The sequence below is a fragment of the Mustela erminea genome, chromosome 12, assembly GCF_009829155.1.
Source record: "Mustela erminea isolate mMusErm1 chromosome 12, mMusErm1.Pri, whole genome shotgun sequence".
NCBI classification, from domain to species: domain Eukaryota; kingdom Metazoa; phylum Chordata; class Mammalia; order Carnivora; family Mustelidae; genus Mustela; species Mustela erminea.
In genome coordinates, this window is record NC_045625.1 from 77,455,676 (window position 1) to 77,466,104 (window position 10,429).

Sequence of the window (10,429 nt, forward strand, 5' to 3'; positions counted from 1 at the left end):
AATAGACTCATTAGCCCATCATTTAACGGTGATATGATTTCTTCCTGCCATTCACTTAGAGTAGCTTGTTTAAGTTTTCCCTTTTATTTCTTTTACTTTTACAGTGCAGATGCAGATTCCCATTTGAGATGTTTTAGTATCTAATTATTTATAAACTTCTGATGTGCAGATCCTGGAGCCAAGCCTGCTAGAGGTAGATGAAGATTCATCACACGACCCTAGGCAATGTCACTTACAAAATTTTCCATGTGACATTTACGTGAAACAACCAGATTTTTAAAATGCTAGTCACTCTTTCTATAATCAATTTTTGGGACTGGTTTATATTTGAGACACATGGCAGTATTTAATAATGAAAAATAAGATTCACCTGATTCCTCTGAAATGAATTAGCCTATTTGTCAAGTTACTTTATTTCTGACGATTAACATAACTTTCTTAGATTTTTTTTATTACATGCATGTACTTTTGATAGTAAATGTGTATTTACTAAATGTGTATTAAGATAACTTTTCAAAAAAAAAAAAGATAACTTTTCTGCTATCCTATAATCCAGTAATCACACGAGCGGATATTTACCGCCAAAATACAAACATACTAATTCAAAGTGATACACACACCACTATGTTTATTGCAGCATTATTTACAATAGCCAAATTAAGGAAGCAGCCCATATCCATTGATAGATGGATAGATGGATAAAGAAGATGTAAGATAGGTACAGATCTAGATACAGATATGATGGAATGTTATTCAGCCATTAGAAGGAATGAAATCTTGCTATGAACGATGACATGGATGGAGCTACAGAGTATTATAGTAAGTGAAATAAGTCAGTCAGGGAAAGACAAATACCATTTGATTTCACTCATATGCGGAATTTAAGAAACAAAACAAATAAGCAAAGGAGAAAAAGAGAGTGAGAGAGACAAACCAAGAAACAGACTCTATAACTATAGATGAACAAACAGATGTTATCAGAGAAGTGGTGGGTGGGGGTGTAGGGGAAAGAAGTGATGAGGATTAAAGAGGACACTTACTATGATGAGCACTGGGTAATGCACAGAATTGTTGAATCGCTATATTGTACACATGAAACTAACACTGTATGTTATCTACAATGAAATGAAAATTCAAACCTTAATAAAACAATAACTTGTCTGTTTTTTAATGTCATATGCATACATTTTATAATGATATATATAATTAAGTTGAAAAAAAAGTCAAATAGTACAGAAAGTAAAGATTTTCTGAAATGCTACCATTTAAGTTCCCAATCCCAGACACATTACCCAATCCTTCTACCAATGAGATCAACAATCTGTATGTATTTTCCATATATTTCTCCCTGTTCATAAAACCATTAAATAACATGATGGTAATGAGGAGTGGCATTTTTGTTGTTGTTATTTCATGAAAATGGGGTCATAGTATATATACTTCCCTCCCCTTATTTTTCTTACTTGATGATATATCCTGAAAATCCCTTCAAACTGACTACTAAAAATCTCATTCCTTTTAGTGGCTATATAGTATTCCCTGGTATGGATCAGCAAATTTAATTTTTCTTTTCCTGATGAATTTCATTTTTTTCTAATTTTTTGAGCACTGCAAACAATGCACACTAAATAATATGCACACATAGCCTTACATATATTGGTGTTTTTATTCCCAAGATTGGTATGTGTTTTTAATTTCAGTAGATGGTGTTATAAATCTAATTCTCAAGCATATGAGGACATAAATCTAGGTCTCTGTTTTAATGATTTGTTTTTTATATCTATGCTATTACCACAAGGTTTAATTCCATGAATTTATAGTATGTTTGTACATTTAATTTTTTTAAAAGATTTTATTTATTTAACAGAGAGAAAGAGATCACAAGTAGTCAGAGAGGCAGGCAGAGAGGGGAGGGAGGGGGAATCAGGCCCCCTGCTGAGCAGAGAGCCTTATGTGGGGTTTGATCGCAGGACCCTGTGATCACAATCTGAGTTGAAAGCAGAGGCTTAACCCACTGAGCCACCCAGGTGACCCTGTACATTTAATTTTTAATCAAATATTCAGAAATTTAATGAGGCAAGTATTAGTCTACCATTCTTTTTCATACATTTCTTGGCTAGTCCAACAGTTTTAATCTCCCAAATAATTTTTAACATGCTAATATCTTATTTCAACAAACTACAAATCCATAGGTATCCTAATTAAATTCCACCTAACCCACTTATTTTATAAAATATTTAAGAGTTATTAAACCATCTTGTGCAAGAACATATAATTTTTTTTCCAAGTGACCACATCTTGTCTATGTCCTTAAATAAGATTTTATAGCTTTCTTCATTTAGACCCCATACTTCTCTTGCTAAGTTTTTATCTAAGTATCACATAGCTCTCAACATAGTTCTTATATTTAGAAATAGCACCTGTTTTCGTAAAGCTAGGTCATCATCATTATAAACTTCTAAGAATTTTCAATATCCTGCATAAGTAAAATTTCCCCCAAAAGTGGGGTTGCCAAATGTTCTGGTTATCAATTACTGTTGTGCAAATTATATCAAAATACAGTAGCTTTAAACAAGTACCATTCTATCTTTTCTCATGATTTTGTGGGTCAGAAATTCTGGAGGGGCTGAGTTGGCCTATTCTCCTGTTCTAGTGGTGTCCAGTAGCATTCTGTAGTGACACTCACCTGAAAACAGGGCTGATTTGAAGGGTCTATGCAGGTTTCACTCACAAACTTCTTATTTTGACAAGGATGGCCATCAGGCAGGTCTCAGCTAGGCGTTCTCCCTCTCTCTGTATTTGCAGAGCCTCTCCACGTGGTCTCTCCAGAAGGATAGCTGAACTTCATACGTGATGATCCGGGTCTGCAAGAGACAAGGATGGAAGATTCCAGTCCTCTTAGAGTAGTCTCCAAACTAGCATCACTTCACATCTGTGACATTCTACTGGCCAGTCCAGGTTCAAGGAAAAAGTAAGCAAACCGTACCTCTCAGTGGAAAAGACGTCAAAGAAGTTCTGACCATCCTTAATTCACCACACTAACCTTTTATTTTTCCAAATAAACAAAAAGCAAAATGACTAAGAGATCTAGAATCATCAGTCCTGCTTTAAGAATATTCTGGTGAGGTGAGGAAGGGATGCTTAGATTTCAGTTGCCAAATTTCTTAGTCCCAAATTTCTCCTGTAACCTCAAACCTGATGAACATTTTTCTTAGCCATGTAGAAATAAAACCAAAATAAGGTAGCCAATTCAGGCTCCTTCCCAGATAAGTACTTTTGTGGTTTTTGTGATAAGACCTGATTCTTTCCTGACTGCCAGTACCATGTGCTAGCGCAATACAAAATAAGAATTCAGCACAGGACAAAACCCTACTTCTAGATCCACCTTAATACTTGTGTCCAGAAGAAGACATCTGTAGACTCTACCACTGCTGCCTCCTATTTTTGCCTACTGAACACAGCTACAGGGCCTGGAGAAAGGATGGTGATTCCTAACACAACAAACACAAATTAAACAGAAATAAACTCAAATAATCACTAGAATGTCCCTAGGGTAACCAAGATCATGTGGCTGTAACTACATGAACACAGGCCAAAGTCACTAAAAAATGCATTCACTGCCCTATCACTAACCCATAGTACAGGGAAATAAATTTATCTGAAAACAATTCTATGGATAGTAATGCTTTAAGTAGAGGACATTTGAATAATAGCCTCAGCTGCTCCATTGGTCACAAGTAGAAGAAAACCCATTTTAAACAAGCATATATAGGTTAAAAGATTTTACTGGATGAACTAAATGATAATTTGAGAAATAGTTTGGTGTATTAGGGCACTTTTAGTTACATGTAATGAAAACCCCGCCCCAAATGGCCAACACCACCACCAAAAAACCCATTGTTGTTTTATATAACCATGAATTTTAAGATAGGGTATCTCTAAGGTAAGTTAATTCAGTAGGCCCATTCCATCATCAAAAATAGTGGTTCTTACATTTTGCCTCCCTCTCTGTTTTCATCTTACTTTATTTTTCCTTTCCTTCCCCTATGTTCCTCTGTTTTGTTTCTTAAATTCCGTATCTGAGTCAAATCATATGGTATTTGTCTTTCTTTGAATGACTTATTTCACTTAGCTTAATACCCTCTAGAGTTCCATCCATGTTTCAAATGGCAAGATTTCATTCTTTTTGATGACTAAGTAATATTACATTGTATGTGGGGGATGGGCATTAAAGAGGGCACCTGATGTAACGAGCACTGGGTGTTATATGCAACTGATGAATCATTAAATTCTACCCCCTGAGACTAATGATACAGTATGTGTTAACTAAATTGAATTTAAATAAAAAATTTTAAAAAATAAAAGGTAAACATACTTCTCAAAATTTTGGGGGTGGGGTTCTTTTTGTCTTTCCATCAGGCTTGTCATCCTTATCATGTCAGCATTCTTCTCTGCTAACTCCTTTTGCAGTCCCAAAATAGCAACCACAACATCCAGCCGGTACATGTAGATATTGCAAGATAGTTGATGAAGGGGATTTGTGACCACCTTGTGTCACTTTGAAAGAATGATAAAACCTTTCTCAGAACTCCCAGCAAACAACCCCTCCTCTTCCATGGAAACACTGGTAACATGCCCAACATATATCAATAATTTGGCAAAGGGAAGAAGATACCAAGATAGGCATTGAATATTTAGAATTTATTCCTGAGCTGCAGTTTGGTTTATTTTCCTAGAGGAGTCTATACCTAATTAAATTGGAATTAGTTTAACAAGAAAGGAGGGATCAGGTGGTGTTTAAAGGGCCATCAAAGATAGTTTCTTTCATCTCTGTTTTTCAAAGTGTTCAAGAGGAAGAATGATAGGAAATGAGGTCAGATAATTGATGAGGTGTAAGGGAAAGATCATATTGGTCCCTAAGGTCCATTTTCAAATTTTGGCTCTATGAGTGAAACAAGAAGCCATTTGGAGGTTTTAAGTAGAAGGATGAAATGTCTGACTACTGTAGTAAAAGGGTCATTCTAATTTCCATGTGGGAAATAGATCACAGGAAATGGACTGAAAGCAAGGAGACCAGTTAAGAGACTTTAGTCAAGTACAGAATGAGAAGTGGTCAGATTCTGCAGATATATTGATAGTAGGGTTGGCAGCGTTTGATAGCAGACTGAATGCTGGGTGTAAAAGAGAAAGAATAGCTAAGCATAACACCAAAGTTTTTGGCCCAAACACTTGAAAGAATGGAGTTTCTGTCTTCAGAGATGAGGAGAAGTACATAAGGAGCAGGTTTACAGTAGGTAAGCTCGTGGATATGCAATCCAGTCATTTGGCTTTATAAATGTTTGAGATGTTTATCGATAGCTAAGTAAGGATTTCAAGTATAGAGCTCAACAGAGACAGCTGGGGTTGAAACAAATTTGAAAATCCCCAACCAACAGATACCATTTAAAACCATGAAACTAGATGAGATCACCCAATAGAATGGTGTCGATGGAAGAGTGACATCTAGGAACTAAATTGAGGGACACTCTAATAGAGGTCAGGTGCATGAGGAGACATGAGCAAAGGAGCTGAAAAAGAATATCCAGTGAGAGAGGGGGAGAACCCCAAATAGTTGGTGGTTTCCTAAAAGAAAAAATAAAATTCTTTAAAAAATGAGAAGGGATAAATGGGGTCAAACTAGATAATTGAGAATTGACCACTGGGTTTGACAAGGTGGAGTGATTGAGAGAAAAGGCTAATTAGCATGGAAAGGAGATATGCAAATAGAAACAACTCTTTTAGGAGTCTTGGTGGAACGGAAAGCAGAGAAATGGGGAAGCCCCTGGAATGAATTGTGGGTGAAGTAAGTTTGTTTTTAAGGTAGAAGACATTAACACCATTATTTCAATGCTGGTGTGAATGATTCAGGAGAGGAGAAATTTGACAACAAAAAGAGAAGAGGAGAATTACTGGAATGATACCATTAAGTGGTGGACGGTAGGGAGGGAGAGAAGAAGTATAATCAAGTGCAGGAGCTGGTTTTTCAGATAGTTTATCTGATAAGATTTAAGGTTGATTACTTGGTTAATAAGTCTAAAGAGATGAAGTTTTCTTGACATGGGGAAAATCTGAGGCCAATTAAGTTATCCTCCCACATGACCAAAGTCAGAAACACAAAGGAAAATACAGAGCTTAGATATGATATTCAGATGTTTATAATTTTTAGTACATGAATTTTCAACTGTATCTCAGTTTCAAGGTGATTGCCCTTGCTGTTTCTTAGCTGGGGCTCTCCACTTTTTCATTACTTTCTAAGAGACAACTATCCTACCATTAGATATAAAATGGAAGTACCATGAATTGCTTGCCTTGGGCATCTTACCAAGCAGATACAAAAAGGCAATTCTTTTAAGTTCAGTCATAGAATAATATAAAGTAAGACCACAAGCCATAAATGGGCAGATCACCACTATGTGATCACCAATATGTGATTTTTGCCCTTCAACCCATCAGGCTACTTTAGAAAAAGACAGCAATGGAGGCTGCTTTTCTGCCAGTTCCTAGTAGGTCAGAGCCTACACATCATCTGACCAATCAGTTATTTCTGAAACTTCCCAGTGTTGACTTCCTTTTGAGCTCCATATTAATACATTCAAAAACAAATGGCCAGTTTGGAAGAAGCTTGATGATAACCAGATGTGAATCCTCCGCTTCTACCTCCTCCTCTTCAAGTCATTTTTAATAAAAACTCTCGGGCATTTTTGGAAGTTTGTCTTTATTTTTCCCCAAATAGTATGTTTTCTTACCTCTGCATGTTCTATTTCTGCCCAGAATCTGATAGTCAATGCTATTTAGAAGTCTGCTTTGGTATCTGATATATACCATACTACTATGCCTGGATATAAATAAGATCTACCCCTGATTTGCAATGTGAACTTACGAGTGATTTAACTTCCAGATTTTACTATCCCCAGCCAAAGAATAGATAATATTGCCTACCAACAGCTTGCCACAGTGAAGACACTGGCTTTGTGTCATATGAAAGCAAAACTCAGATTTCAGTTCTGCCATCTACTGGCTGTGTGGTCTTAAGCATGCTACTTAACCTGCCTGAATCTTTGGTCTCACATGGCATTACTACTATGAACTTTAGGACTTAAGGGATGATATAATAGGTCAATATCTCCATGCTTGGCAAACTGCAGGCACGCAGCAAGTGTCTTTTAGCAAGTTCTTTATAACACACTGGGAACCCACTGGCCTAGGAGTACTACCTAACTACAAGGAAGAATGAAGAAGCATTCTCAGTAGATCATTATGATCCAAAAAGTTTATACAGAGGTGGAGTTACTAATAACTATGTCAGTTCAACCCTAGGGAGGGAGAGGCAGAGTGTACCAAAAATATTTTTATCCATGGATTTAAAACTCCTGAGATATTTCCAGAGATCAGCTTTACCATGCATCAAAATGGCTGCTTGCATCTCTATCAGACAGACCCAGATTGCTGATGTGATGAGAAGGGGGAATGCAATGGGTCCTGCTTTGGAAGAGCCTGTGAAGGGAAAAGAAGACTCCCAAAACACAGAGTGCCTAATAGGAACACAGTATAGCCATTATGAGTCATGTAAACTTCATCAGTCCAGGAAGCACATGTTCACTCCAAATTTACTAACTTCTGAACTTGCTCAGTCAAGACTGCTAAACTTCCTTGGCTTTGGTTCTTAAAAAATGAAATCGTTCCAGCTGTGAATCTTTAAAATTGCAGATTAGTTCTTTACACTTAGCAGAATCATTAGGAGGGCAAGCTTGAAGGAGGGAGAGAACTAGCACTGAAAGTATAGGATGCAGCCCAAGAGAGATTTGAGTTGATGCCATTTCCTATTTTTAATCCCTACTCCAGTCTCGATTGTGAGTACACTTAAGCATGGGTGTAGATTGTATAGGATTGTGTTTTCTACCTAGATACATCCTATTACAACCTTGGAAGCCTGTATAAATGCCACCTTCTCCATTAAACTTTTCTAGATCCTTCAAAATGAATGTTACCTCTGCCTTCTCTCATCTTCTCTTTAAGTCACACATACTTTTCATCACATATAAGAAGTAGGATATAATAAGGAAGAGCAAGGACTGGAAGTCCCACAGTCCTGAGTTCAAATTCTGCCTCTACTATCGTTTCGTATGTGGCTCAAGCTTGCTGAGCCTTAATTACATCATCTCTAAAATGTGAGAGATGATATCATATAAATAGAGTTAACCTGAGCATTAAATAAAATCATGCATATAAAATATGTAGTAGACTCATAGTGAACACTTAAAACATTGTAATGGTTGTATTATCAAGGTTGTTGTTACCATTATCATTCTTATCTCTTCTAGCATGACATACTCTCACAGAGAATAAGAATAAGGTTTCATACTACATTGCTTCCCTTGGAAGATTGGCTTAAAATAACTACTCAGAAAGTGTTTGTTGAGTGAACATACATTGAATATACAGAATCATTTGTTTTAGTGAGGATGCTTTTGATTATAACTGATGGAGACCATAATAAAACTGACTTAGGCCAATGGGAAACTTACATGAATAATATTAAATACATCTCACGGAATTGAAGGATATCTGAACAACTAAAACTTGAGCAAGGCAGAAAGTACCTAGGTTCCAGGATGAGTTATAACCAAGAACTTCAAAATGACAAGGGCCAATACAGACCCCCCTTTTTTCCTCTCTTGAAATGTTGACTTTAGTTTCAATAACCAAAAACTAGCTTTTCTCACACAGAGGGAAAGTGGTCACCAACAGAGTGTGAGTTTTACAAATTGTGGTTCTCCTCTGCAGAGAGAAACTAACTCTTCCTCTCACCCATTCACAAAAATTCCAGGGTGGGAGTCCTATTGGCTAATCTTTGTCATGGTCACGATCTAGCCTTGTGGTCAAAGTGAGGCAGAGTCATGGAAGAAGGTGGCTCCTGAGTAACAATATGGCTGGAGCTGGGAAAGAAGCAATTCCCAAGGGAAGGGAGGAGGGAAGCATATAGAACAGAAGAGACCACATAGATCACGAAACTAGGATCACAGGGTGCCACAATGTTCTCAGAACACAAGAATGGTATTTGGAGGAGGAGCAAGATGGTGGAGGAGTAGGAGACAGAAATATCATCAGGTCCCAGAAGTTCAGCTAGATATTTATTAAGCCATTCTGAACACCTACAAACTCAACAGGAGAGAGAAGAGAAGAAGAGCAGCAATTCTAGGAACAGAAAATCAACCACTTTCTGGAAGACAGGATGTGCGGAGAAGTAAATCCGAAGCAACGGGAAGACAGACTGCAGGGGGCGGGGCGGGGGGGCGACTCCTGACAAGCGGTGGAGCAGTGGAGCACAAAATCGGAACTTTTAGAAGTCTGCTCCACTGAGGGATATTGATCCAGAGGCTAAGCAGGGGGTGGAGCCCTTGCTGGGACAGTGTGGTCTCAGGACCCGTGGGGTCACAAAAAGACCAGGAGTGTCTGTGGCAGAGCTCCCAGATATCAGAGCAGGGAAGCTAGCTACAGAGACGGAGCTGAGGAGGGGCTCTCAGCTCAGAGTTACCTTAAACCATGATCTGAGGCACAGTCAGACCACTGCTCTTTGAGCAGGGACCCCCACAAGTGGCAGATCTGGGGAGACTCCCTCCGTCCTCCTCCGGGAAGAGCAGCAAGGGATAAGCAGCAGGAATCTTCAGGGTTTGAAGACTCCAAACAGGGCCATGTGTCAAAGATAGAAGACCCTCAGTCACAGGCCAGGTGAGCTCAGAGTGCGGCCAGGGACCAGGGACATGGGAGGGACTGACTGCTTTTCTCTGAGGGTGCACTGAGGAGTGGGGCCCTGAGCTCTTGGCTCCTCTGGGCCGGAGATTGGGAGGCCTCTGTCTTCATTCCTGTCCTCCAAAGTTATACAGAAAGCATTCAGGAAGAAAAAGCTTCTGAGAGCAAATCCGAGCAGATTACTTAGCCTGGTCCCTAGCCGGTGCATTTCTGCCCCAGGCAAAGACATTTGAGAATCACTGCAGTAGGCCCCTCCTGCAGAAGATCAGCAAGAACAACCAGCCAAGACTAAAATTTACTGATCAATGAGAACTGTGGAACTCCAGAGCTAGGGGAAAGAAACATAGAATTCATGGCTTTTTTCCCATGATCATTTAGTCTTTCAAAGTGAAATTTTTTAAATTTTATTTTCTCTTATTCTGCTTTTTAAAATTTTCTTCTTTCTTATTTTAATTTTTAAACTATTTTGTGGATACCTTTATAAAATTTAATTTTCTTTCTTATAGTCATATTTTACCCCTTCATTGTATTTAACCTTATTTTTTGTATAGATATACATTGTCTTTTTCTTTAAAATTCTGGGATACAATTTCTTCTAATAGATCAAAATATACCCTAAATCTTTTGCACGGCTTTGTTC

At 38.0% G+C, this 10,429-nt stretch overlaps 1 long non-coding RNA gene across 1 annotated transcript; it reads right to left on the reverse strand.

The window, feature by feature from the left end:
- Nucleotides 1-1,475: 1,475 nt before the first annotated feature.
- Nucleotides 1,476-9,350, reverse strand: LOC116570858. Its single transcript, XR_004277582.1, has 3 exons — nucleotides 9,205-9,350; nucleotides 7,948-7,950; nucleotides 1,476-1,486 (listed from the first exon to the last, which is right to left on the reverse strand). It is a non-coding gene; the product is annotated as an uncharacterized LOC116570858 (long non-coding RNA).
- Between the last annotated feature and the right edge of the window lie 1,079 nt (nucleotides 9,351-10,429).